Below are 16,870 nucleotides of genomic sequence, written 5' to 3'. Positions count from 1 at the left end.
ATTATTGTACAACGAAATGAATTTCAAATAATAAATCTTGGCTGTTAAACAAAAAGTGTTTAAACAACAAAAGCTATTGGCAGCGGTGGGATTCGAACCCACGCCATCGAAATGACTGGTGCCTAAAACCAGCGCCTTAGACCACTCGGCCACGCTACCTCTGTTTAAACATTATTAAGTGCAACACACAATTTTTCTGTCTCAATTATTGTACCACGAAATTCATTTTAAATAATAAATCGTGGCGGTTAAACAAAAAGTGTTCAAATAACAAATGCTATTGGCAGAGGTGGGATTCGAACCCACGCCATCGAAATGACTGGTGCCTTAAACCAGCGCCTTAGACCACTCGGCCACGCTACCTGTGTTTAAACATTATTAAGTGCAACACACAATTTTTCCGTCTCAATTATTGTACAACGAAAGGCAATTCAAATAATAAATCTTGGCGGTTAAACAAAAAGAGTTTAAATAACAAAAGCTATTGGCAGCGGTGGGATTCGAACCCACGCCATCGAAATGACTGGGGCCTAAAACCAGCGCCTTAGACCACTCGGCCACGCTACCTGTGTTCAAGATTTCTTAGTTGCAACAAACAAATTTTCCGTCTCAATTATTGTACAACGAAATGAATTTCAAATAATAAATCTTGGCGGTTAAACAAAAAGTGTTTAAACAACAAAAGCTATTGGCCGCGGTGGGATTCGAACCACGCCATCGAAATGACTGGTGCCTTAAACCAGCGCCTTAGACCACTCGGCCACGCTACCTCTGTTTAAACATTATTAAGAGCAACACACAATTTTTCTGTCTCAATTATTGTACAACGAAATTCATTTTAAATAATAAATCGTTGCGGTTAAACAAAAAGTGATTAAATAACAAAAGCTATTGGCAGCGGGGGATTCGAACCCACGCCAACGAATTGACTGGTGCCTAAAAGCAGCGCCTTAGACCACTCGTCCACGCTATCTGTGTTTAAAGACTATTAAGTGCAACACACAATTTTTCCGTCTCTATTATTGCACAACGAAATGCATTTCAAATGATAAATCTTGGCGGTTAAACAAAAAGTGTTTAAATAACAAAAGCTATTGGCAGCGGTGGGATTCGAACCCACGCCATCGAAATGACTGGTGCCTAAAACCAGCGCCTTAGACCACTCGGCCACGCTACCTGTGTTCAAGAATTCTTAATTGCAACACACAATTTTTCCGTCTCAATTATTGTACCACGAAATTCATTTTAAATAATAAATCGTGTCGGTTAAACAAAAAGTGTTCAAATAACAAAAGCAAATGGCAGCGGTAGGAATCGAACCCACGCCATCGAAATGACTGGTGCCTTAAACCAGCGCCTTAGACCACTCGGCCACGCTACCTGTGTTCAAGAATTCTTAATTGCAACACACAATTTTTCCGTCACAATTATTGTACCACGAATTTCATTTTAAATAATAAATCGTGTCGGTTAAACAAAAAGTGTTCAAATAACAAAAGCAAATGGCAGCGGTAGGAATCGAACCCACGCCATCGAAATGACTGGTGCCTAAAACCAGCGCCTTAGACCACTCGGCCACGCTACCTGTGTTCAGGATTTCTTAGTTGCAACAAACAAATTTTCCGTCTCAATTATTGTACAACGAAATGAATTTCAAATAATAAATCTTGGCGGTTAAACAAAAAGTGTTTAAATAACAAATGCTATTGGCAGCTGTGGGATTCGAACCCACGCCATCGAAATGACTGGTGCCTTAAACCAGCGCCTTAGACCACTCGGCCACGCTACCAGTGTTCAAAATTTCTTAGTTGCAACAAACAAATTTTCCGTCTCAATTATTGTACCACGAAATTCATTTTAAATAATAAATCGTGGCGGTTAAACAAAAAGTGTTTAAATAACAAAAGCTATTGGCAGCGGTGGGATTCGAACCCACGCCATCGAAATGACTGGTGCCTTAAACCAGCGCCTTAGACCACTCGGCCACGCTACCAGTGTTCAAGATTTCTTAGTTGCAACAAACAAATTTTCCGTCTCAATTATTGTACCACGAAATTCATTTTAAATAATAAATCGTGGCGGTTAAACAAAAAGTGTTTAAATAACAAAAGCTATTGGCAGCGGTGGGATTCGAACCCACGACATCGAAATGACTGGTGCCTTAAACCAGCGCTTAAGACCACTCGGCCACGCTACCTCTGTTTAAACATTATTAAGTGCAACACACAATTCTTCTGTCTCAATTATTGTACCACGAAATTCATTTTAAATAATAAATCGTGGCGGTTAAACAAAAAGTGTTTAAATAACAAAAGCTATTGGCAGCGGTGGGATTCGAACCCACGACATCGAAATGACTGGTGCCTTAAACCAGCGCTTAAGACCATTCGGCCACGCTACCTCTGTTTAAACATTATTAAGTGCAACACACAATTCTTCTGTCTCAATTATTGTACCACGAAATTCATTTTAAATAATAAATCGTGGCGGTTAAACAAAAAGTGTTTAAATAACAAAAGCTATTGGCAGCGGTGGGATTCGAACCCACGCCAACGAAATGACTGGTGCCTTAAACCAGCGCCTTAGACCACTCGGCCACGCTACCTGTGTTCAAGATTTCTTAGTTGCAACAAACAAATTTTCCGTCTCAATTATTGTACAACGAAATGAATTTCAAATAATAAATCTTGGCGGTTAAACAAAAAGTGTTCAAATAACAAAAGCAAATGGCAGCGGTGGGATTCGAACCCACGCCATCGAAATGACTGGTGCCTTAAACCAGCGCCTTAGACCACTCGGCCACGCTACCAGTGTTCAAAATTTCTTAGTTGCAACAAACAAATTTTCCGTCTCAATTATTGTACCACGAAATTCATTTTAAATAATAAATCGTGGCGGTTAAACAAAAAGTGTTTAAATAACAAAAGCTATTGGCAGCGGTGGGATTCGAACCCACGCCATCGAAATGACTGGTGCCTTAAACCAGCGCCTTAGACCACTCGGCCACGCTACCAGTGTTCAAGATTTCTTAGTTGCAACAAACAAATTTTCCGTCTCAATTATTGTACCACGAAATTCATTTTAAATAATAAATCGTGGCGGTTAAACAAAAAGTGTTTAAATAACAAAAGCTATTAGCAGCGGTGGGATTCGAACCCACGACATCGAAATGACTGGTGCCTTAAACCAGCGCCTTAGACCACTCGGCCACGCTACCAGTGTTCAAGATTTCTTAGTTGCAACAAACAAATTTTCCGTCTCAATTATTGTACCACGAAATTCATTTTAAATAATAAATCGTGGCGGTTAAACACAAAGTGTTTAAATAACAAAAGCTATTAGCAGCGGTGGGATTCGAACCCACGACATCGAAATGACTGGTGCCTTAAACCAGCGCCTTAGACCACTCGGCCACGCTACCAGTGTTCAAGATTTCTTAGTTGCAACAAACAAATTTTCCGTCTCAATTATTGTACCACGAAATTCATTTTAAATAATAAATCGTGGCGGTTAAACAAAAAGTGTTTAAATAACAAAAGCTATAGGCAGCGGTGGGATTCGAACCCACGACATCGAAATGACTGGTGCCTTAAACCAGCGCTTAAGACCACTCGGCCACGCTACCTCTGTTTAAACATTATTAAGTGCAACACACAATTCTTCTGTCTCAATTATTGTACCACGAAATTCATTTTAAATAATAAATCGTGGCGGTTAAACAAAAAGTGTTTAAATAACAAAAGCTATTGGCAGCGGTGGGATTCGAACCCACGCCATCGAAATGACTGGTGCCTAAAACCAACGCCTTAGACCACTCGGCCACGCTACCTCTGTTTAAACATTATTAAGTGCAACACACAATTCTTCTGTCTCAATTATTGTACCACGAAATTCATTTTAAATAATAAATCGTGGCGGTTAAACAAAAAGTGTTTAAATAACAAAAGCTATTGGCAGCGGTGGGATTCAAACCCACGCCATCGAAATGACTTGTGCCTAAAACCAGCGCCTTAGACCACTCGGCCACGCTACCTCTGTTTAAACATTATTAAGTGCAACACACAATTCTTCTGTCTCAATTATTGTACCACGAAATTCATTTTAAATAATAAATCTTGGCGGTTATACAAAAAGTGTTTAAATAACAAATGCTATTGGCAGCGGTAGGAATCGAACCAACGCCATCGAAATGACTGGTGCCTAAAACCAGCGCCTTAGACCACTCTGCCACGCTACCTGTGTTCAAGAATTCTTAATTGCAACACACAATTTTTCTGTCTCAATTATTGTACCACGAAATTCATTTTAAATAATAAATCGTGTCGGTTAAACAAAAAGTGTTCAAATAACAAAAGCAAATGGCAGCGGTAGGAATCGAACCCACGCCATCGAAATGACTGGTGCCTAAAACCAGCGCCTTAGACCACTCGGCCACGCTACCTGTGTTCAAGATTTCTTAGTTGCAACAAACAAATTTTCCGTCTCAATTATTGTACAACGAAATGAATTTCAAATAATAAATTTTGGCGGTTAAACAAAAAGTGTTTAAATAACAAATGCTATTGGCAGCGGTGGGATTCGAACCCACGCCATCGAAATGACTGGTGCCTTAAACCAGCGCCTTAGACCACTCGGCCACGCTACCTGTGTTCAAGATTTCTTAGTTGCAACAAACAAATTTTCCGTCTCAATTATTGTACAACGAAATGAATTTCAAATAATAAATCATGGCGGTTAAACAAAAAGTGTTCAAATAACAAAAGCAAATGGCAGCGGTGGGATTCGAACCCACGCCATCGAAATGACTGGTGCCTTAAACCAGCGCCTTAGACCACTCGGCCACGCTACCTGTGTTTAAACATTATTAAGTGCAACACACAATTTTTCCCTCTTAATCATTGCACAACGAAATTCATGTGAAATAACAATTCTTGGCGGTTAAACAAAAAGTGTTTAAATAACAAAAGCTATTGGCAGCGGTGGGATTCGAATCCACGCCATCGAAATGACTGGTGCCTTAAACCAGCGCCTTGGACCACTCGGCCACGCTACCATTGTTCAAGATTTCTTAGTTGCAACAAACAAATTTTCCGACTCAATTATTGTACCACGAAATTCATTTTAAATAATAAATCGTGGCGGTTAAACAAAAAGTGTTTAAATAACAAAAGCTATTGGCAGCGGTGGGATTCGAATCCACGCCATCGAAATGACTGGTGCCTTAAACCAGCGCCTTAGACCACTCGGCCACGCTACCAGTGTTCAAGATTTCTTAGTTGCAACAAACAAATTTTCCGACTCAATTATTGTACCACGAAATTCATTTTAAATAATAAATCGTGGCGGTTAAACAAAAAGTGTTTAAATAACAAAAGCTATTGGAAGCGGTGGGATTCGAACCCACGCCATCGAAATGACTGGTGCCTTAAACCAGCGCCTTAGACCACTCGGCCACGCTACCGGTGTTTAAACATTATTAAGTGCAACACACAATTTTTCCGTCTCAATTATTGTACAACGAAAGGCAATTCAAATAATAAATCTTGGCGGTTAAACAAAAAGTGTTTAAATAACAAAAGCTATTGGCAGCGGTGGGATTCGAACCCACGCCATCGAAATGACTGGGGCCTAAAACCAGCGCCTTAGACCACTCGGCCACGCTACCTGTGTTCAAGATTTCTTAGTTGCAACAAACAAATTTTCCGTCTCAATTATTGTACAACGAAATGAATTTCAAATAATAAATCTTGGCGGTTAAACAAAAAGTGTTTAAACAACAAAAGCTATTGGCCGCGGTGGGATTCGAACCCACGCCATCGAAATGACTGGTGCCTTAAACCAGCGCCTTAGACCACTCGGCCACGCTACCTCTGTTTAAACATTATTAAGAGCAACACACAATTTTTCTGTCTCAATTATTGTACCACGAAATTCATTTTAAATAATAAATCGTGGCGGTTAAACAAAAAGTGATTAAATAACAAAAGCTATTGGCAGCGGTGGGATTCGAACCCACGCCAACGAAATGACTGGTGCCTAAAAGCAGCGCCTTAGACCACTCGTCCACGCTATCTGTGTTTAAAGACTATTAAGTGCAACACACAATTTTTCCGTCTCTATTATTGCACAACGAAATGCATTTCAAATGATAAATCTTGGCGGTTAAACAAAAAGTGTTTAAATAACAAAAGCTATTGGCAGCGGTGGGATTCGAACCCACGCCATCGAAATGACTGGTGCCTAAAACCAGCGCCTTAGACCACTCGGCCACGCTACCTGTGTTCAAGAATTCTTAATTGCAACACACAATTTTTCCGTCTCAATTATTGTACCACGAAATTCATTTTAAATAATAAATCGTGTCGGTTAAACAAAAAGTGTTCAAATAACAAAAGCAAATGGCAGCGGTAGGAATCGAACCCACGCCATCGAAATGACTGGTGCCTAAAACCAGCGCCTTAGACCACTCGGCCACGCTACCTGTGTTCAAGATTTCTTAGTTGCAACAAACAAATTTTCCGTCTCAATTATTGTACAACGAAATGAATTTCAAATAATAAATCTTGGCGGTTAAACAAAAAGTGTTTAAATAACAAATGCTATTGGCAGCTGTGGGATTCGAACCCACGCCATCGAAATGACTGGTGCCTTAAACCAGCGCCTTAGACCACTCGGCCACGCTACCTGTGTTCAAGATTTCTTAGTTGCAACAAACAAATTTTCCGTCTCAATTATTGTACAACGAAATGAATTTCAAATAATAAATCTTGGCGGTTAAACAAAAAGTGTTCAAATAACAAAAGCAAATGGCAGCGGTGGGATTCGAACCCACGCCATCGAAATGACTGGTGCCTTAAACCAGCGCCTTAGACCACTCGGCCACGCTACCAGTGTTCAAAATTTCTTAGTTGCAACAAACAAATTTTCCGTCTCAATTATTGTACCACGAAATTCATTTTAAATAATAAATCGTGGCGGTTAAACAAAAAGTGTTTAAATAACAAAAGCTATTGGCAGCGGTGGGATTCGAACCCACGCCATCGAAATGACTGGTGCCTTAAACCAGCGCCTTAGACCACTCGGCCACGCTACCAGTGTTCAAGATTTCTTAGTTGCAACAAACAAATTTTCCGTCTCAATTATTGTACCACGAAATTCATTTTAAATAATAAATCGTGGCGGTTAAACAAAAAGTGTTTAAATAACAAAAGCTATTGGCAGCGGTGGGATTCGAACCCACGACATCGAAATGACTGGTGCCTTAAACCAGCGCTTAAGACCACTCGGCCACGCTACCTCTGTTTAAACATTATTAAGTGCAACACACAATTCTTCTGTCTCAATTATTGTACCACGAAATTCATTTTAAATAATAAATCGTGGCGGTTAAACAAAAAGTGTTTAAATAACAAAAGCTATTGGCAGCGGTGGGATTCGAACCCACGCCATCGAAATGACTGGTGCCTAAAACCAACGCCTTAGACCACTCGGCCACGCTACCTCTGTTTAAACATTATTAAGTGCAACACACAATTCTTTTGTCTCAATTATTGTACCACGAAATTCATTTTAAATAATAAATCGTGGCGGTTAAACAAAAAGTGTTTAAATAACAAAAGCTATTGGCAGCGGTGGGATTCGAACCCACGCCATCGAAATGACTTGTGCCTAAAACCAGCGCCTTAGACCACTCGGCCACGCTACCAGTGTTCAAGATTTCTTAGTTGCAACAAACAAATTTTCCGTCTCAATTATTGTACCACGAAATTCATTTTAAATAATAAATCGTGGCGGTTAAACAAAAAGTGTTTAAATAACAAAAGCTATTGGCAGCGGTGGGATTCGAACCCACGACATCGAAATGACTGGTGCCTTAAACCAGCGCTTAAGACCACTCGGCCACGCTACCTCTGTTTAAACATTATTAAGTGCAACACACAATTCTTCTGTCTCAATTATTGTACCACGAAATTCATTTTAAATAATAAATCTTGGGGGTTATACAAAAAGTGTTTAAATAACAAATGCTATTGGCAGCGGTAGGAATCGAACCAACGCCATCGAAATGACTGGTGCCTAAAACCAGCGCCTTAGACCACTCTGCCACGCTACCTGTGTTCAAGAATTCTTAATTGCAACACACAATTTTTCTGTCTCAATTATTGTACCACGAAATTCATTTTAAATAATAAATCGTGTCGGTTAAACAAAAAGTGTTCAAATAACAAAAGCAAATGGCAGCGGTAGGAATCGAACCCACGCCATCGAAATGACTGGTGCCTAAAACCAGCGCCTTAGACCACTCGGCCACGCTACCTGTGTTCAAGATTTCTTAGTTGCAACAAACAAATTTTCCGTCTCAATTATTGTACAACGAAATGAATTTCAAATAATAAATCTTGGCGGTTAAACAAAAAGTGTTTAAATAACAAATGCTATTGGCAGCGGTCGGATTCGAACCCACGCCATCGAAATGACTGGTGCCTTAAACCAGCGCCTTAGGCCACTCGGCCACGCTACCTGTGTTAAAGATTTCTTAGTTGCAACAAACAAATTTTCCGTCTCAATTATTGTACAACGAAATGAATTTCAAATAATAAATCATGGCGGTTAAACAAAAAGTGTTCAAATAACAAAAGCAAATGGCAGCGGTGGGATTCGAACCCACGCCATCGAAATGACTGGTGCCTTAAACCAGCGCCTTAGACCACTCGGCCACGCTACCTGTGTTTAAACATTATTAAGTGCAACACACAATTTTTCCCTCTTAATCATTGCACAACGAAATTCATGTGAAATAACAATTCTTGGCGGTTAAACAAAAAGTGTTTAAATAACAAAAGCTATTGGCAGCGGTGGGATTCGAATCCACGCCATCGAAATGACTGGTGCCTTAAACCAGCGCCTTAGACCACTCGGCCACGCTACCAGTTTTCAAGATTTCTTAGTTGCAACAAACAAATTTTCCGACTCAATTATTGTACCACGAAATTCATTTTAAATAATAAATCGTGGCGGTTAAACAAAAAGTGTTTAAATAACAAAAGCTATTGGCAGCGGTGGGATTCGAACCCACGCCATCGAAATGACTGGTGCCTTAAACCAGCGCCTTAGACCACTCGGCCACGCTACCTCTGTTTAAACATTATTAAGTGCAACACACAATTCTTCTGTCTCAATTATTGTACTACGAAATTCATTTTAAATAATAAATCGTGGCGGTTAAACAAAAAGTGTTTAAATAACAAAAGCTATTGGCAGCGGTGGGATTCGAACCCACGCCATCGAAATGACTGGTGCCTAAAACCAGCGCCTTAGACCACTCGGCCACGCTACCTCTGTTTAAACATTATTAAGTGCAACACACAATTCTTCTGTCTCAATTATTGTACGACGAAATTCATTTTAAATAATAAATCGTGGCGGTTGAACAAAAAGTGTTTAAATAACAAAAGCTATTGGCAGCGGTGGGATTCGAACCCACGCCATCGAAATGACTGGTGCCTAAAACCAGCGCCTTAGACCACTCGGCCACGCTACCTCTGTTTAAACATTATTAAGTGCAACACACAATTCTTCTGTCTCAATTATTGTACCACGAAATTCATTTTAAATAATAAATCTTGGCGGTTATACAAAAAGTGTTCAAATAACAAAAGCAAATGGCAGCGGTGGGATTCGAACCCACGCCATCGAAATGACTGGTGCCTAAAACCAGCGCCTTAGACCACTCGGCCACGCTACCTGTGTTCAAGATTTCTTAGTTGCAACAAACAAATTTTCCGTCTCAATTATTGTACAACGAAATGAATTTCAAATAATAAATCTTGGCGGTTAAACAAAAAGTGTTCAAATAACAAAAGCAAATGGCAGCGGTGGGATTCGAACCCACGCCATCGAAATGACTGGTGCCTTAAACCAGCGCCTTAGACCACTCGGCCACGCTACCTGTGTTTAAACATTATTAAGTGCAACACACAATTTTTCCGTCTTAATCATTGCACAACGAAATTCATGTGAAATAACAATTCTTGGCGGTTAAACAAAATGTGTTTAAATAACAAAAGCTATTGGCAGCGGTGGGATTCGAACCCACGCCATCGAAATGACTGGTGCCTTAAACCAGCGCCTTAGACCACTCAGCCACGCTACCAGCGTTCAAGATTTCTTAGTTGCAACAAACAAATTTTCCGTCTCAATTATTGTACCACGAAATTCATTTTAAATAATAAATCGTGGCGGTTAAACAAAAAGTGTTTAAATAACAAAAGCTATTGGCAGCGGTGGGATTCGAACCCACGCCATCGAAATGACTGGTGCCTTAAACCAGCGCCTTAGACCACTCGGCCACGCTACCAGTGTTCAAGATTTATTAGTTGCAACAAACAAATTTTCCGACTCAATTATTGTACCACGAAATTCATTTTAAATAATAAATCGTGGCGGTTAAACAAAAAGTGTTTAAATAACAGAAGCTATTGGCAGCGGTGGGATTCGAACCCACGCCATCGAAATGACTGGTGCCTTAAACCAGAGCCTTAGACCATTCGGCCACGCTACCTCTGTTTAAACATTATTAAGTGCAACACACAATTCTTCTGTCTCAATTATTGTACCACGAAATTCATTTTAAATAATAAATCGTGGCGGTTAAACAAAAAGTGTTTAAATAACAAAAGCTATTGGCAGCGGTGGGATTCGAACCCACGCCATCGAAATGACTGGTGCCTAAAACCAGCGCCTTAGACCACTCGGCCACGCTACCTCTGTTTAAACATTATTAAGTGCAACACACAATTCTTCTGTCTCAATTATTGTACCACGAAATTCATTTTAAATAATAAATCGTGGCGGTTGAACAAAAAGTGTTTAAATAACAAAAGCTATTGGCCGCGGTGGGATTCGAACCCACGCCATAGAAATGACTGGTGCCTAAAACCAGCGCCTTAGACCACTCGGCCACGCTACCTCTGTTTAAACATTATTAAGTGCAACACACAATTCTTCTGTCTTAATCATTGCACAACGAAATGCATTTCAAATAATAAATCTTGGCGGTTAAACAAAAAGTGTTTAAATAACAAAAGCTATTGGCAGCGGTGGGATTCGAACCCACGCCATCGAAATGACTGGTGCCTTAAACCAGCGCCTTAGACCACTCGGCCACGCTACCTGTGTTCAAGAATTCTTAATTGCAACACACAATTTTTCCGTCTCAATTATTGTACCACGAAATTCATTTTAAATAATAAATCGTGTCGGTTAAACAAAAAGTGTTCAAATAACAAAAGCAAATGGCAGCGGTGGGATTCGAACCCACGCCATCGAAATGACTGGTGCCTAAAACCAGCGCCTTAGACCACTCGGCCACGCTACCTGTGTTCAACATTTCTTAGTTGCAACAAACAAATTTTCCGTCTCAATTATTGTACAACGAAATGAATTTCAAATAATGAATCTTGGCGGTTAAACAAAAAGTGTTTAAACAACAAAAGCTATTGGCAGCGGTGGGATTCGAACCCACGCCATCGAAATGACTGGTGCCTTAAACCAGCGCCTTAGACCACTCGGCCACGCTACCTGTGTTCAAGAATTCTTAATTGCAACACACAATTTTTCCGTCTCAATTATTGTACCACGAAATTCATTTTAAATAATAAATCGTGTCGGTTAAACAAAAAGTGTTCAAATAACAAAAGCAAATGGCAGCGGTGGGATTCGAACCCACGCCATCGAAATGACTGGTGCCTAAACCCAGCGCCTTAGACCACTCGGCCACGCTACCTGTGTTCAACATTTCTTAGTTGCAACAAACAAATTTTCCGTCTCAATTATTGTACAACGAAATGAATTTCAAATAATGAATCTTGGCGGTTAAACAAAAAGTGTTTAAACAACAAAAGCTATTGGCAGCGGTGGGATTCGAACCCACGCCATCGAAATGACTGGTGCCTTAAACCAGCGCCTTAGACCACTCGGCCACGCTACCTGTGTTCAAGAATTCTTAATTGCAACACACAATTTTTCCGTCTCAATTATTGTACCACGAAATTCATTTTAAATAATAAATCGTGTCGGTTAAACAAAAAGTGTTCAAATAACAAAAGCAAATGGCAGCGGTGGGATTCGAACCCACGCCATCGAAATGACTGGTGCCTAAACCCAGCGCCTTAGACCACTCGGCCACGCTACCTGTGTTCAACATTTCTTAGTTGCAACAAACAAATTTTCCGTCTCAATTATTGTACAACGAAATGAATTTCAAATAATGAATCTTGGCGGTTAAACAAAAAGTGTTTAAACAACAAAAGCTATTGGCAGCGGTCGGATTCGAACCCACGCCATCGAAATGACTGGTGCCTTAAACCAACGCCTTAGACCACTCGGCCACGCTACCTGTGTTCAAGAATTCTTAATTGCAACACACAATTTTTCCGTCTCAATTATTGTACCACGAAATTCATTTTAAATAATAAATCGTGTCGGTTAAACAAAAAGTGTTCAAATAACAAAAGCAAATGGCAGCGGTGGGATTCGAACCCACGCCATCGAAATGACTGGTGCCTTAAACCAGCGCCTTAGACCACTCGGCCACGCTACCTGTGTTCAAGATTTCTTAGTTGCAACAAACAAATTTTCCGTCTCAATTATTGTACAACGAAATGAATTTCAAATAATAAATCTTGGCGGTTAAACAAAAAGTGTTCAAATAACAAAAGCAAATGGCAGCGGTGGGATTCGAACCCACGCCATCGAAATGACTGGTGCCTTAAACCAGCGCCTTAGACCACTCGGCCACGCTACCTGTGTTTAAACATTATTAAGTGCAACACACAATTTTTCCGTCTTAATCATTGCACAACGAAATTCATGTGAAATAACAATTCTTGGCGGTTAAACAAAATGTGTTTAAATAACAAAAGCTATTGGCAGCGGTGGGATTCGAACCCACGCCATCGAAATGACTGGTGCCTTAAACCAGCGCCTTAGACCACTCGGCCACGCTACCAGTGTTCAAGATTTCTTAGTTGCAACAAACAAATTTTCCGTCTCAATTATTGTACCACGAAATTCATTTTAAATAATAAATCGTGGCGGTTAAACAAAAAGTGTTTAAACAACAAAAGCTATTGGCAGCGGTGGGATTCGAACCCACGCCATCGAAATGACTGGTGCCTTAAACCAGCGCCTTAGATCACTCGGCCACGCTACCAGTGTTCAAGATTTCTTAGTTGCAACAAACAAATTTTCCGTCTCAATTATTGTACCACGAAATTCATTTTAAATAATAAATCGTGGCGGTTAAACTATAAGTGTTTAAATAACAAAAGCCATTGGCAGCGGTGGGATTCGAACCCACGCCATCGAAATGACTGGTGCCTTAAACCAGCGCCTTAGACCACTCGGCCACGCTACCTCTGTTTAAACATTATTAAGTGCAACACACAATTCTTCTGTCTCAATTATTGTACAACGAAATTCATTTTAAATAATAAATCGTGGCGGTTAAACAAAAAGTGTTTAAATAACAAAAGCTATTGGCAGCGGTGGGATTCGAACCCACGCCATCGAAATGACTGGTGCCTAAAACCAGCGCCTTAGATCACTCGGCCACGCTACTTCTGTTTAAACATTATTAAGTGCAACACACAATTCTTCTGTCTCAATTATTGTACCACGAAATTCATTTTAAATAATAAATCTTGGCGGTTATACAAAAAGTGTTCAAATAACAAAAGCAAATGGCAGCGGTGGGATTCGAACCCACGCCATCGAAATGACTGGTGCCTAAAACCAGCGCCTGAGACCACTCGGCCACGCTACCTGTGTTCAAGATTTCTTAGTTGCAACAAACAAATTTTCCGTCTCAATTATTGTACAACGAAATGAATTTCAAATAATAAATCTTGGCGGTTAAACAAAAACTGTTTAAACAACAAAAGCTATTGGCAGCGGTGGGATTCGAACCCACGCCATCGAAATGACTGGTGCCTTAAACCAGCGCCTTAGACCACTCGGCCACGCTACCTCTGTTTAAACATTATTAAGTGCAACACACAATTTTTCTGTCTCAATTATTGTACCACGAAATTCATTTTAAATAATAAATCGTGGCGGTTAAACAAAAAGTGTTCAAATAACAAAAGCTATTGGCAGCGGTGGCATTCGAAGCCACGCCATCGAAATGACTGGTGCCTTAAACCAGCGCCTTAGACCACTCGGCCACGCTACCTGTGTTTAAACATTATTAAGTGCAACACACAATTTTTCCGTCTCAATTATTGTACAACGAAATGCATTTCAAATAATAAATCTTGGCGGTTAAACAAAAAGTGTTTAAATAACAAAAGCTATTGGCAGCGGTGGGATTCGAACTCACGCCATCGAAATGACTGGTGCCTTAAACCAGCGCCTTAGACCACTCGGCCACGCTACCTGTGTTCAAGAATTCTTAATTGCAACACACAATTTTTCCGTCTCAATTATTGTACCACGAAATTCATTTTAAATAATAAATCGTGTCGGTTAAACAAAAAGTGTTTAAATAACAAATGCTATTGGCAGCGGTGGGATTCGAACCCACGCCATCGAAATGACTGGTGCCTTAAACCAGCGCCTTAGACCACTCGGCCACGCTACCTCTGTTTAAACATTATTAATTGCAACACACAATTCTTCTGTCTCAATTATTGTACCACGAAATTCATTTTAAATAATAAATCGTGTCGGTTAAACAAAAAGTGTTTAAATAACAAAAGATATTGGCAGCGGTGGGATTCGAACCCACGCCATCGAAATGACTGGTGCCTAAAACCAGCGCCTTAGACCACTCGGCCACGCTACCTGTGTTTAAACATTATTAAGTGCAACACACAATTTTTCCGTCTTAATCATTGCACAACGAAATTCATGTGAAATAACAATTCTTGGCGGTTAAACAAAATGTGTTTAAATAACAAAAGCTATTGGCAGCGGTGGGATTCGAACCCACGCCATCGAAATGACTGGTGCCTTAAACCAGCGCCTTAGACCACTCGGCCACGCTACCAGTGTTCAAGATTTCTTAGTTGCAACAAACAAATTTTCCGTCTCAATTATTGTACCACGAAATTCATTTTAAATAATAAATCGTGGCGGTTAAACAAAAAGTGTTTAAACAACAAAAGCTATTGGCAGCGGTGGGATTCGAACCCACGCCATCGAAATGACTGGTGCCTTAAACCAGCGCCTTAGACCACTCGGCCACGCTACCAGTGTTCAAGATTTCTTAGTTGCAACAAACAAATTTTCCGTCTCAATTATTGTACCACGAAATTCATTTTAAATAATAAATCGTGGCGGTTAAACAAAAAGTGTTTAAATAACAAAAGCTATTGGCAGCGGTGGGATTCGAACCCACGCCATCGAAATGACTGGTGCCTAAAACCAGCGCCTTAGACCACTCGGCCACGCTAGCTCTGTTTAAACATTATTAAGTGCAACACACAATTCTTCTGTCTCAATTATTGTACCACGAAATTCATTTTAAATAATAAATCGTGGCGGTTGAACAAAAAGTGTTTAAATAACAAAAGCTATTGGCAGCGGTGGGATTCGAACCCACGCCATCGAAATGACTGGTGCCTTAAACCAGCGCCTTAGACCACTCGGCCACGCTACCAGTGTTCAAGATTTCTTAGTTGCAACAAACAAATTTTCCGTCTCAATTATTGTACCACGAAATTCATTTTAAATAATAAATCGTGGCGGTTAAACAAAAAGTGTTTAAACAACAAAAGCTATTGGCAGCGGTGGGATTCGAACCCACGCCATCGAAATGACTGGTGCCTTAAACCAGCGCCTTAGACCACTCGGCCACGCTACCAGTGTTCAAGATTTCTTAGTTGCAACAAACAAATTTTCCGTCTCAATTATTGTACCACGAAATTCATTTTAAATAATAAATCGTGGCGGTTAAACAAAAAGTGTTTAAATAACAAAAGCTATTGGCAGCGGTGGGATTCGAACCCACGCCATCGAAATGACTGGTGCCTAAAACCAGCGCCTTAGACCACTCGGCCACGCTAGCTCTGTTTAAACATTATTAAGTGCAACACACAATTCTTCTGTCTCAATTATTGTACCACGAAATTCATTTTAAATAATAAATCGTGGCGGTTGAACAAAAAGTGTTTAAATAACAAAAGCTATTGGCAGCGGTGGGATTCGAACCCACGCCATCGAAATGACTGGTGCCTAAAACCAGCGCCTTAGATCACTCGGCCACGCTACTTCTGTTTAAACATTATTAAGTGCAACACACAATTCTTCTGTCTCAATTATTGTACCACGAAATTCATTTTAAATAATAAATCTTGGCGGTTATACAAAAAGTGTTCAAATAACAAAAGCAAATGGCAGCGGTGGGATTCGAACCCACGCCATCGAAATGACTGGTGCCTAAAACCAGCGCCTGAGACCACTCGGCCACGCTACCTGTGTTCAAGATTTCTTAGTTGCAACAAACAAATTTTCCGTCTCAATTATTGTACAACGAAATGAATTTCAAATAATAAATCTTGGCGGTTAAACAAAAAGTGTTTAAACAACAAAAGCTATTGGCAGCGGTGGGATTCGCACCCACGCCATCGAAATGACTGGTGCCTTAAACCAGCGCCTTAGACCACTCGGCCACGCTACCTCTGTTTAAACATTATTAAGTGCAACACACAATTTTTCTGTCTCAATTATTGTACCACGAAATTCATTTTAAATAATAAATCGTGGCGGTTAAACAAAAAGTGTTCAAATAACAAAAGCTATTGGCAGCGGTGGCATTCGAAGCCACGCCATCGAAATGACTGGTGCCTTAAACCAGCGCCTTAGACCA

At 40.3% G+C, this 16,870-nt stretch overlaps 74 non-coding genes across 74 annotated transcripts; all 74 read right to left on the bottom strand.

The window, feature by feature from the left end:
- Window positions 1–77: 77 nt before the first annotated feature.
- Window positions 78–159, bottom strand: Trnal-uag (transfer RNA leucine (anticodon UAG)). Its single transcript has one exon. It is a non-coding gene; the product is annotated as a tRNA-Leu (tRNA).
- A 122-nt stretch (window positions 160–281) lies between these two features.
- Window positions 282–363, bottom strand: Trnal-aag (transfer RNA leucine (anticodon AAG)). The gene has a single exon. It is a non-coding gene; the product is annotated as a tRNA-Leu (tRNA).
- Window positions 364–485: 122 nt separating this feature from the next.
- On the bottom strand, window positions 486–567 carry Trnal-uag (transfer RNA leucine (anticodon UAG)). Its single transcript has one exon. It is a non-coding gene; the product is annotated as a tRNA-Leu (tRNA).
- A 528-nt stretch (window positions 568–1,095) lies between these two features.
- Window positions 1,096–1,177, bottom strand: Trnal-uag (transfer RNA leucine (anticodon UAG)). Its single transcript has one exon. It is a non-coding gene; the product is annotated as a tRNA-Leu (tRNA).
- Window positions 1,178–1,299: 122 nt separating this feature from the next.
- Trnal-aag (transfer RNA leucine (anticodon AAG)) lies at window positions 1,300–1,381 on the bottom strand. Its single transcript has one exon. It is a non-coding gene; the product is annotated as a tRNA-Leu (tRNA).
- Window positions 1,382–1,503: 122 nt separating this feature from the next.
- Trnal-uag (transfer RNA leucine (anticodon UAG)) lies at window positions 1,504–1,585 on the bottom strand. The gene has a single exon. It is a non-coding gene; the product is annotated as a tRNA-Leu (tRNA).
- A 122-nt stretch (window positions 1,586–1,707) lies between these two features.
- Window positions 1,708–1,789, bottom strand: Trnal-aag (transfer RNA leucine (anticodon AAG)). The gene has a single exon. It is a non-coding gene; the product is annotated as a tRNA-Leu (tRNA).
- A 122-nt stretch (window positions 1,790–1,911) lies between these two features.
- Trnal-aag (transfer RNA leucine (anticodon AAG)) lies at window positions 1,912–1,993 on the bottom strand. Its single transcript has one exon. It is a non-coding gene; the product is annotated as a tRNA-Leu (tRNA).
- A 122-nt stretch (window positions 1,994–2,115) lies between these two features.
- Trnal-aag (transfer RNA leucine (anticodon AAG)) lies at window positions 2,116–2,197 on the bottom strand. Its single transcript has one exon. It is a non-coding gene; the product is annotated as a tRNA-Leu (tRNA).
- Window positions 2,198–2,523: 326 nt separating this feature from the next.
- On the bottom strand, window positions 2,524–2,605 carry Trnal-aag (transfer RNA leucine (anticodon AAG)). Its single transcript has one exon. It is a non-coding gene; the product is annotated as a tRNA-Leu (tRNA).
- Window positions 2,606–2,727: 122 nt separating this feature from the next.
- Window positions 2,728–2,809, bottom strand: Trnal-aag (transfer RNA leucine (anticodon AAG)). The gene has a single exon. It is a non-coding gene; the product is annotated as a tRNA-Leu (tRNA).
- Window positions 2,810–2,931: 122 nt separating this feature from the next.
- On the bottom strand, window positions 2,932–3,013 carry Trnal-aag (transfer RNA leucine (anticodon AAG)). The gene has a single exon. It is a non-coding gene; the product is annotated as a tRNA-Leu (tRNA).
- A 122-nt stretch (window positions 3,014–3,135) lies between these two features.
- Window positions 3,136–3,217, bottom strand: Trnal-aag (transfer RNA leucine (anticodon AAG)). The gene has a single exon. It is a non-coding gene; the product is annotated as a tRNA-Leu (tRNA).
- A 122-nt stretch (window positions 3,218–3,339) lies between these two features.
- Window positions 3,340–3,421, bottom strand: Trnal-aag (transfer RNA leucine (anticodon AAG)). The gene has a single exon. It is a non-coding gene; the product is annotated as a tRNA-Leu (tRNA).
- A 326-nt stretch (window positions 3,422–3,747) lies between these two features.
- Window positions 3,748–3,829, bottom strand: Trnal-uag (transfer RNA leucine (anticodon UAG)). Its single transcript has one exon. It is a non-coding gene; the product is annotated as a tRNA-Leu (tRNA).
- A 122-nt stretch (window positions 3,830–3,951) lies between these two features.
- Window positions 3,952–4,033, bottom strand: Trnal-uag (transfer RNA leucine (anticodon UAG)). Its single transcript has one exon. It is a non-coding gene; the product is annotated as a tRNA-Leu (tRNA).
- A 122-nt stretch (window positions 4,034–4,155) lies between these two features.
- On the bottom strand, window positions 4,156–4,237 carry Trnal-uag (transfer RNA leucine (anticodon UAG)). Its single transcript has one exon. It is a non-coding gene; the product is annotated as a tRNA-Leu (tRNA).
- Window positions 4,238–4,359: 122 nt separating this feature from the next.
- Window positions 4,360–4,441, bottom strand: Trnal-uag (transfer RNA leucine (anticodon UAG)). The gene has a single exon. It is a non-coding gene; the product is annotated as a tRNA-Leu (tRNA).
- Window positions 4,442–4,563: 122 nt separating this feature from the next.
- Window positions 4,564–4,645, bottom strand: Trnal-aag (transfer RNA leucine (anticodon AAG)). Its single transcript has one exon. It is a non-coding gene; the product is annotated as a tRNA-Leu (tRNA).
- Window positions 4,646–4,767: 122 nt separating this feature from the next.
- On the bottom strand, window positions 4,768–4,849 carry Trnal-aag (transfer RNA leucine (anticodon AAG)). The gene has a single exon. It is a non-coding gene; the product is annotated as a tRNA-Leu (tRNA).
- Window positions 4,850–4,971: 122 nt separating this feature from the next.
- On the bottom strand, window positions 4,972–5,053 carry Trnal-aag (transfer RNA leucine (anticodon AAG)). The gene has a single exon. It is a non-coding gene; the product is annotated as a tRNA-Leu (tRNA).
- Window positions 5,054–5,175: 122 nt separating this feature from the next.
- Trnal-aag (transfer RNA leucine (anticodon AAG)) lies at window positions 5,176–5,257 on the bottom strand. Its single transcript has one exon. It is a non-coding gene; the product is annotated as a tRNA-Leu (tRNA).
- A 122-nt stretch (window positions 5,258–5,379) lies between these two features.
- Trnal-aag (transfer RNA leucine (anticodon AAG)) lies at window positions 5,380–5,461 on the bottom strand. The gene has a single exon. It is a non-coding gene; the product is annotated as a tRNA-Leu (tRNA).
- A 122-nt stretch (window positions 5,462–5,583) lies between these two features.
- Window positions 5,584–5,665, bottom strand: Trnal-uag (transfer RNA leucine (anticodon UAG)). Its single transcript has one exon. It is a non-coding gene; the product is annotated as a tRNA-Leu (tRNA).
- Window positions 5,666–5,787: 122 nt separating this feature from the next.
- Trnal-aag (transfer RNA leucine (anticodon AAG)) lies at window positions 5,788–5,869 on the bottom strand. The gene has a single exon. It is a non-coding gene; the product is annotated as a tRNA-Leu (tRNA).
- Window positions 5,870–6,195: 326 nt separating this feature from the next.
- Trnal-uag (transfer RNA leucine (anticodon UAG)) lies at window positions 6,196–6,277 on the bottom strand. The gene has a single exon. It is a non-coding gene; the product is annotated as a tRNA-Leu (tRNA).
- A 122-nt stretch (window positions 6,278–6,399) lies between these two features.
- Trnal-uag (transfer RNA leucine (anticodon UAG)) lies at window positions 6,400–6,481 on the bottom strand. Its single transcript has one exon. It is a non-coding gene; the product is annotated as a tRNA-Leu (tRNA).
- A 122-nt stretch (window positions 6,482–6,603) lies between these two features.
- Trnal-aag (transfer RNA leucine (anticodon AAG)) lies at window positions 6,604–6,685 on the bottom strand. Its single transcript has one exon. It is a non-coding gene; the product is annotated as a tRNA-Leu (tRNA).
- Window positions 6,686–6,807: 122 nt separating this feature from the next.
- On the bottom strand, window positions 6,808–6,889 carry Trnal-aag (transfer RNA leucine (anticodon AAG)). Its single transcript has one exon. It is a non-coding gene; the product is annotated as a tRNA-Leu (tRNA).
- Window positions 6,890–7,011: 122 nt separating this feature from the next.
- Trnal-aag (transfer RNA leucine (anticodon AAG)) lies at window positions 7,012–7,093 on the bottom strand. Its single transcript has one exon. It is a non-coding gene; the product is annotated as a tRNA-Leu (tRNA).
- A 122-nt stretch (window positions 7,094–7,215) lies between these two features.
- Window positions 7,216–7,297, bottom strand: Trnal-aag (transfer RNA leucine (anticodon AAG)). The gene has a single exon. It is a non-coding gene; the product is annotated as a tRNA-Leu (tRNA).
- A 122-nt stretch (window positions 7,298–7,419) lies between these two features.
- Window positions 7,420–7,501, bottom strand: Trnal-uag (transfer RNA leucine (anticodon UAG)). The gene has a single exon. It is a non-coding gene; the product is annotated as a tRNA-Leu (tRNA).
- A 122-nt stretch (window positions 7,502–7,623) lies between these two features.
- Window positions 7,624–7,705, bottom strand: Trnal-uag (transfer RNA leucine (anticodon UAG)). Its single transcript has one exon. It is a non-coding gene; the product is annotated as a tRNA-Leu (tRNA).
- Window positions 7,706–7,827: 122 nt separating this feature from the next.
- On the bottom strand, window positions 7,828–7,909 carry Trnal-aag (transfer RNA leucine (anticodon AAG)). Its single transcript has one exon. It is a non-coding gene; the product is annotated as a tRNA-Leu (tRNA).
- Window positions 7,910–8,031: 122 nt separating this feature from the next.
- Window positions 8,032–8,113, bottom strand: Trnal-uag (transfer RNA leucine (anticodon UAG)). The gene has a single exon. It is a non-coding gene; the product is annotated as a tRNA-Leu (tRNA).
- Window positions 8,114–8,235: 122 nt separating this feature from the next.
- Window positions 8,236–8,317, bottom strand: Trnal-uag (transfer RNA leucine (anticodon UAG)). Its single transcript has one exon. It is a non-coding gene; the product is annotated as a tRNA-Leu (tRNA).
- Window positions 8,318–8,643: 326 nt separating this feature from the next.
- Window positions 8,644–8,725, bottom strand: Trnal-aag (transfer RNA leucine (anticodon AAG)). The gene has a single exon. It is a non-coding gene; the product is annotated as a tRNA-Leu (tRNA).
- Window positions 8,726–8,847: 122 nt separating this feature from the next.
- Trnal-aag (transfer RNA leucine (anticodon AAG)) lies at window positions 8,848–8,929 on the bottom strand. The gene has a single exon. It is a non-coding gene; the product is annotated as a tRNA-Leu (tRNA).
- A 122-nt stretch (window positions 8,930–9,051) lies between these two features.
- Window positions 9,052–9,133, bottom strand: Trnal-aag (transfer RNA leucine (anticodon AAG)). Its single transcript has one exon. It is a non-coding gene; the product is annotated as a tRNA-Leu (tRNA).
- Window positions 9,134–9,255: 122 nt separating this feature from the next.
- On the bottom strand, window positions 9,256–9,337 carry Trnal-uag (transfer RNA leucine (anticodon UAG)). Its single transcript has one exon. It is a non-coding gene; the product is annotated as a tRNA-Leu (tRNA).
- Window positions 9,338–9,459: 122 nt separating this feature from the next.
- Window positions 9,460–9,541, bottom strand: Trnal-uag (transfer RNA leucine (anticodon UAG)). Its single transcript has one exon. It is a non-coding gene; the product is annotated as a tRNA-Leu (tRNA).
- Window positions 9,542–9,663: 122 nt separating this feature from the next.
- On the bottom strand, window positions 9,664–9,745 carry Trnal-uag (transfer RNA leucine (anticodon UAG)). The gene has a single exon. It is a non-coding gene; the product is annotated as a tRNA-Leu (tRNA).
- Window positions 9,746–9,867: 122 nt separating this feature from the next.
- Window positions 9,868–9,949, bottom strand: Trnal-aag (transfer RNA leucine (anticodon AAG)). Its single transcript has one exon. It is a non-coding gene; the product is annotated as a tRNA-Leu (tRNA).
- Window positions 9,950–10,071: 122 nt separating this feature from the next.
- Trnal-aag (transfer RNA leucine (anticodon AAG)) lies at window positions 10,072–10,153 on the bottom strand. Its single transcript has one exon. It is a non-coding gene; the product is annotated as a tRNA-Leu (tRNA).
- A 122-nt stretch (window positions 10,154–10,275) lies between these two features.
- Window positions 10,276–10,357, bottom strand: Trnal-aag (transfer RNA leucine (anticodon AAG)). The gene has a single exon. It is a non-coding gene; the product is annotated as a tRNA-Leu (tRNA).
- Window positions 10,358–10,479: 122 nt separating this feature from the next.
- Window positions 10,480–10,561, bottom strand: Trnal-aag (transfer RNA leucine (anticodon AAG)). Its single transcript has one exon. It is a non-coding gene; the product is annotated as a tRNA-Leu (tRNA).
- A 122-nt stretch (window positions 10,562–10,683) lies between these two features.
- On the bottom strand, window positions 10,684–10,765 carry Trnal-uag (transfer RNA leucine (anticodon UAG)). Its single transcript has one exon. It is a non-coding gene; the product is annotated as a tRNA-Leu (tRNA).
- Window positions 10,766–10,887: 122 nt separating this feature from the next.
- Window positions 10,888–10,969, bottom strand: Trnal-uag (transfer RNA leucine (anticodon UAG)). Its single transcript has one exon. It is a non-coding gene; the product is annotated as a tRNA-Leu (tRNA).
- Window positions 10,970–11,091: 122 nt separating this feature from the next.
- Trnal-aag (transfer RNA leucine (anticodon AAG)) lies at window positions 11,092–11,173 on the bottom strand. The gene has a single exon. It is a non-coding gene; the product is annotated as a tRNA-Leu (tRNA).
- A 122-nt stretch (window positions 11,174–11,295) lies between these two features.
- Trnal-uag (transfer RNA leucine (anticodon UAG)) lies at window positions 11,296–11,377 on the bottom strand. Its single transcript has one exon. It is a non-coding gene; the product is annotated as a tRNA-Leu (tRNA).
- Window positions 11,378–11,499: 122 nt separating this feature from the next.
- Trnal-aag (transfer RNA leucine (anticodon AAG)) lies at window positions 11,500–11,581 on the bottom strand. The gene has a single exon. It is a non-coding gene; the product is annotated as a tRNA-Leu (tRNA).
- A 122-nt stretch (window positions 11,582–11,703) lies between these two features.
- Window positions 11,704–11,785, bottom strand: Trnal-uag (transfer RNA leucine (anticodon UAG)). The gene has a single exon. It is a non-coding gene; the product is annotated as a tRNA-Leu (tRNA).
- A 122-nt stretch (window positions 11,786–11,907) lies between these two features.
- On the bottom strand, window positions 11,908–11,989 carry Trnal-aag (transfer RNA leucine (anticodon AAG)). The gene has a single exon. It is a non-coding gene; the product is annotated as a tRNA-Leu (tRNA).
- Window positions 11,990–12,111: 122 nt separating this feature from the next.
- Trnal-uag (transfer RNA leucine (anticodon UAG)) lies at window positions 12,112–12,193 on the bottom strand. Its single transcript has one exon. It is a non-coding gene; the product is annotated as a tRNA-Leu (tRNA).
- A 326-nt stretch (window positions 12,194–12,519) lies between these two features.
- On the bottom strand, window positions 12,520–12,601 carry Trnal-aag (transfer RNA leucine (anticodon AAG)). Its single transcript has one exon. It is a non-coding gene; the product is annotated as a tRNA-Leu (tRNA).
- A 122-nt stretch (window positions 12,602–12,723) lies between these two features.
- On the bottom strand, window positions 12,724–12,805 carry Trnal-aag (transfer RNA leucine (anticodon AAG)). The gene has a single exon. It is a non-coding gene; the product is annotated as a tRNA-Leu (tRNA).
- A 122-nt stretch (window positions 12,806–12,927) lies between these two features.
- On the bottom strand, window positions 12,928–13,009 carry Trnal-aag (transfer RNA leucine (anticodon AAG)). The gene has a single exon. It is a non-coding gene; the product is annotated as a tRNA-Leu (tRNA).
- A 122-nt stretch (window positions 13,010–13,131) lies between these two features.
- Window positions 13,132–13,213, bottom strand: Trnal-aag (transfer RNA leucine (anticodon AAG)). Its single transcript has one exon. It is a non-coding gene; the product is annotated as a tRNA-Leu (tRNA).
- A 122-nt stretch (window positions 13,214–13,335) lies between these two features.
- On the bottom strand, window positions 13,336–13,417 carry Trnal-aag (transfer RNA leucine (anticodon AAG)). Its single transcript has one exon. It is a non-coding gene; the product is annotated as a tRNA-Leu (tRNA).
- A 122-nt stretch (window positions 13,418–13,539) lies between these two features.
- On the bottom strand, window positions 13,540–13,621 carry Trnal-uag (transfer RNA leucine (anticodon UAG)). Its single transcript has one exon. It is a non-coding gene; the product is annotated as a tRNA-Leu (tRNA).
- Window positions 13,622–13,743: 122 nt separating this feature from the next.
- Window positions 13,744–13,825, bottom strand: Trnal-uag (transfer RNA leucine (anticodon UAG)). The gene has a single exon. It is a non-coding gene; the product is annotated as a tRNA-Leu (tRNA).
- A 122-nt stretch (window positions 13,826–13,947) lies between these two features.
- On the bottom strand, window positions 13,948–14,029 carry Trnal-aag (transfer RNA leucine (anticodon AAG)). Its single transcript has one exon. It is a non-coding gene; the product is annotated as a tRNA-Leu (tRNA).
- Window positions 14,030–14,355: 326 nt separating this feature from the next.
- Trnal-aag (transfer RNA leucine (anticodon AAG)) lies at window positions 14,356–14,437 on the bottom strand. Its single transcript has one exon. It is a non-coding gene; the product is annotated as a tRNA-Leu (tRNA).
- Window positions 14,438–14,559: 122 nt separating this feature from the next.
- On the bottom strand, window positions 14,560–14,641 carry Trnal-aag (transfer RNA leucine (anticodon AAG)). Its single transcript has one exon. It is a non-coding gene; the product is annotated as a tRNA-Leu (tRNA).
- Window positions 14,642–14,763: 122 nt separating this feature from the next.
- Trnal-uag (transfer RNA leucine (anticodon UAG)) lies at window positions 14,764–14,845 on the bottom strand. Its single transcript has one exon. It is a non-coding gene; the product is annotated as a tRNA-Leu (tRNA).
- Window positions 14,846–14,967: 122 nt separating this feature from the next.
- Window positions 14,968–15,049, bottom strand: Trnal-aag (transfer RNA leucine (anticodon AAG)). The gene has a single exon. It is a non-coding gene; the product is annotated as a tRNA-Leu (tRNA).
- Window positions 15,050–15,171: 122 nt separating this feature from the next.
- Window positions 15,172–15,253, bottom strand: Trnal-aag (transfer RNA leucine (anticodon AAG)). The gene has a single exon. It is a non-coding gene; the product is annotated as a tRNA-Leu (tRNA).
- Window positions 15,254–15,369: 116 nt separating this feature from the next.
- Trnal-uag (transfer RNA leucine (anticodon UAG)) lies at window positions 15,370–15,457 on the bottom strand. The gene has a single exon. It is a non-coding gene; the product is annotated as a tRNA-Leu (tRNA).
- Window positions 15,458–15,579: 122 nt separating this feature from the next.
- On the bottom strand, window positions 15,580–15,661 carry Trnal-aag (transfer RNA leucine (anticodon AAG)). The gene has a single exon. It is a non-coding gene; the product is annotated as a tRNA-Leu (tRNA).
- Window positions 15,662–15,783: 122 nt separating this feature from the next.
- Trnal-aag (transfer RNA leucine (anticodon AAG)) lies at window positions 15,784–15,865 on the bottom strand. Its single transcript has one exon. It is a non-coding gene; the product is annotated as a tRNA-Leu (tRNA).
- Window positions 15,866–15,981: 116 nt separating this feature from the next.
- Trnal-uag (transfer RNA leucine (anticodon UAG)) lies at window positions 15,982–16,069 on the bottom strand. The gene has a single exon. It is a non-coding gene; the product is annotated as a tRNA-Leu (tRNA).
- Window positions 16,070–16,191: 122 nt separating this feature from the next.
- Trnal-uag (transfer RNA leucine (anticodon UAG)) lies at window positions 16,192–16,273 on the bottom strand. Its single transcript has one exon. It is a non-coding gene; the product is annotated as a tRNA-Leu (tRNA).
- Window positions 16,274–16,395: 122 nt separating this feature from the next.
- Window positions 16,396–16,477, bottom strand: Trnal-uag (transfer RNA leucine (anticodon UAG)). The gene has a single exon. It is a non-coding gene; the product is annotated as a tRNA-Leu (tRNA).
- A 122-nt stretch (window positions 16,478–16,599) lies between these two features.
- Trnal-aag (transfer RNA leucine (anticodon AAG)) lies at window positions 16,600–16,681 on the bottom strand. Its single transcript has one exon. It is a non-coding gene; the product is annotated as a tRNA-Leu (tRNA).
- Between the last annotated feature and the right edge of the window lie 189 nt (window positions 16,682–16,870).

This window comes from Ascidiella aspersa, chromosome 2 (genome assembly GCF_963924565.1).
Source record: "Ascidiella aspersa chromosome 2, kaAscAspe10.2, whole genome shotgun sequence".
Classification (NCBI taxonomy): domain Eukaryota; kingdom Metazoa; phylum Chordata; class Ascidiacea; order Phlebobranchia; family Ascidiidae; genus Ascidiella; species Ascidiella aspersa.
The sequence above is the reverse complement of the archived record's forward strand: the minus strand, read 5'-3'. Positions and strand labels throughout refer to the sequence as shown.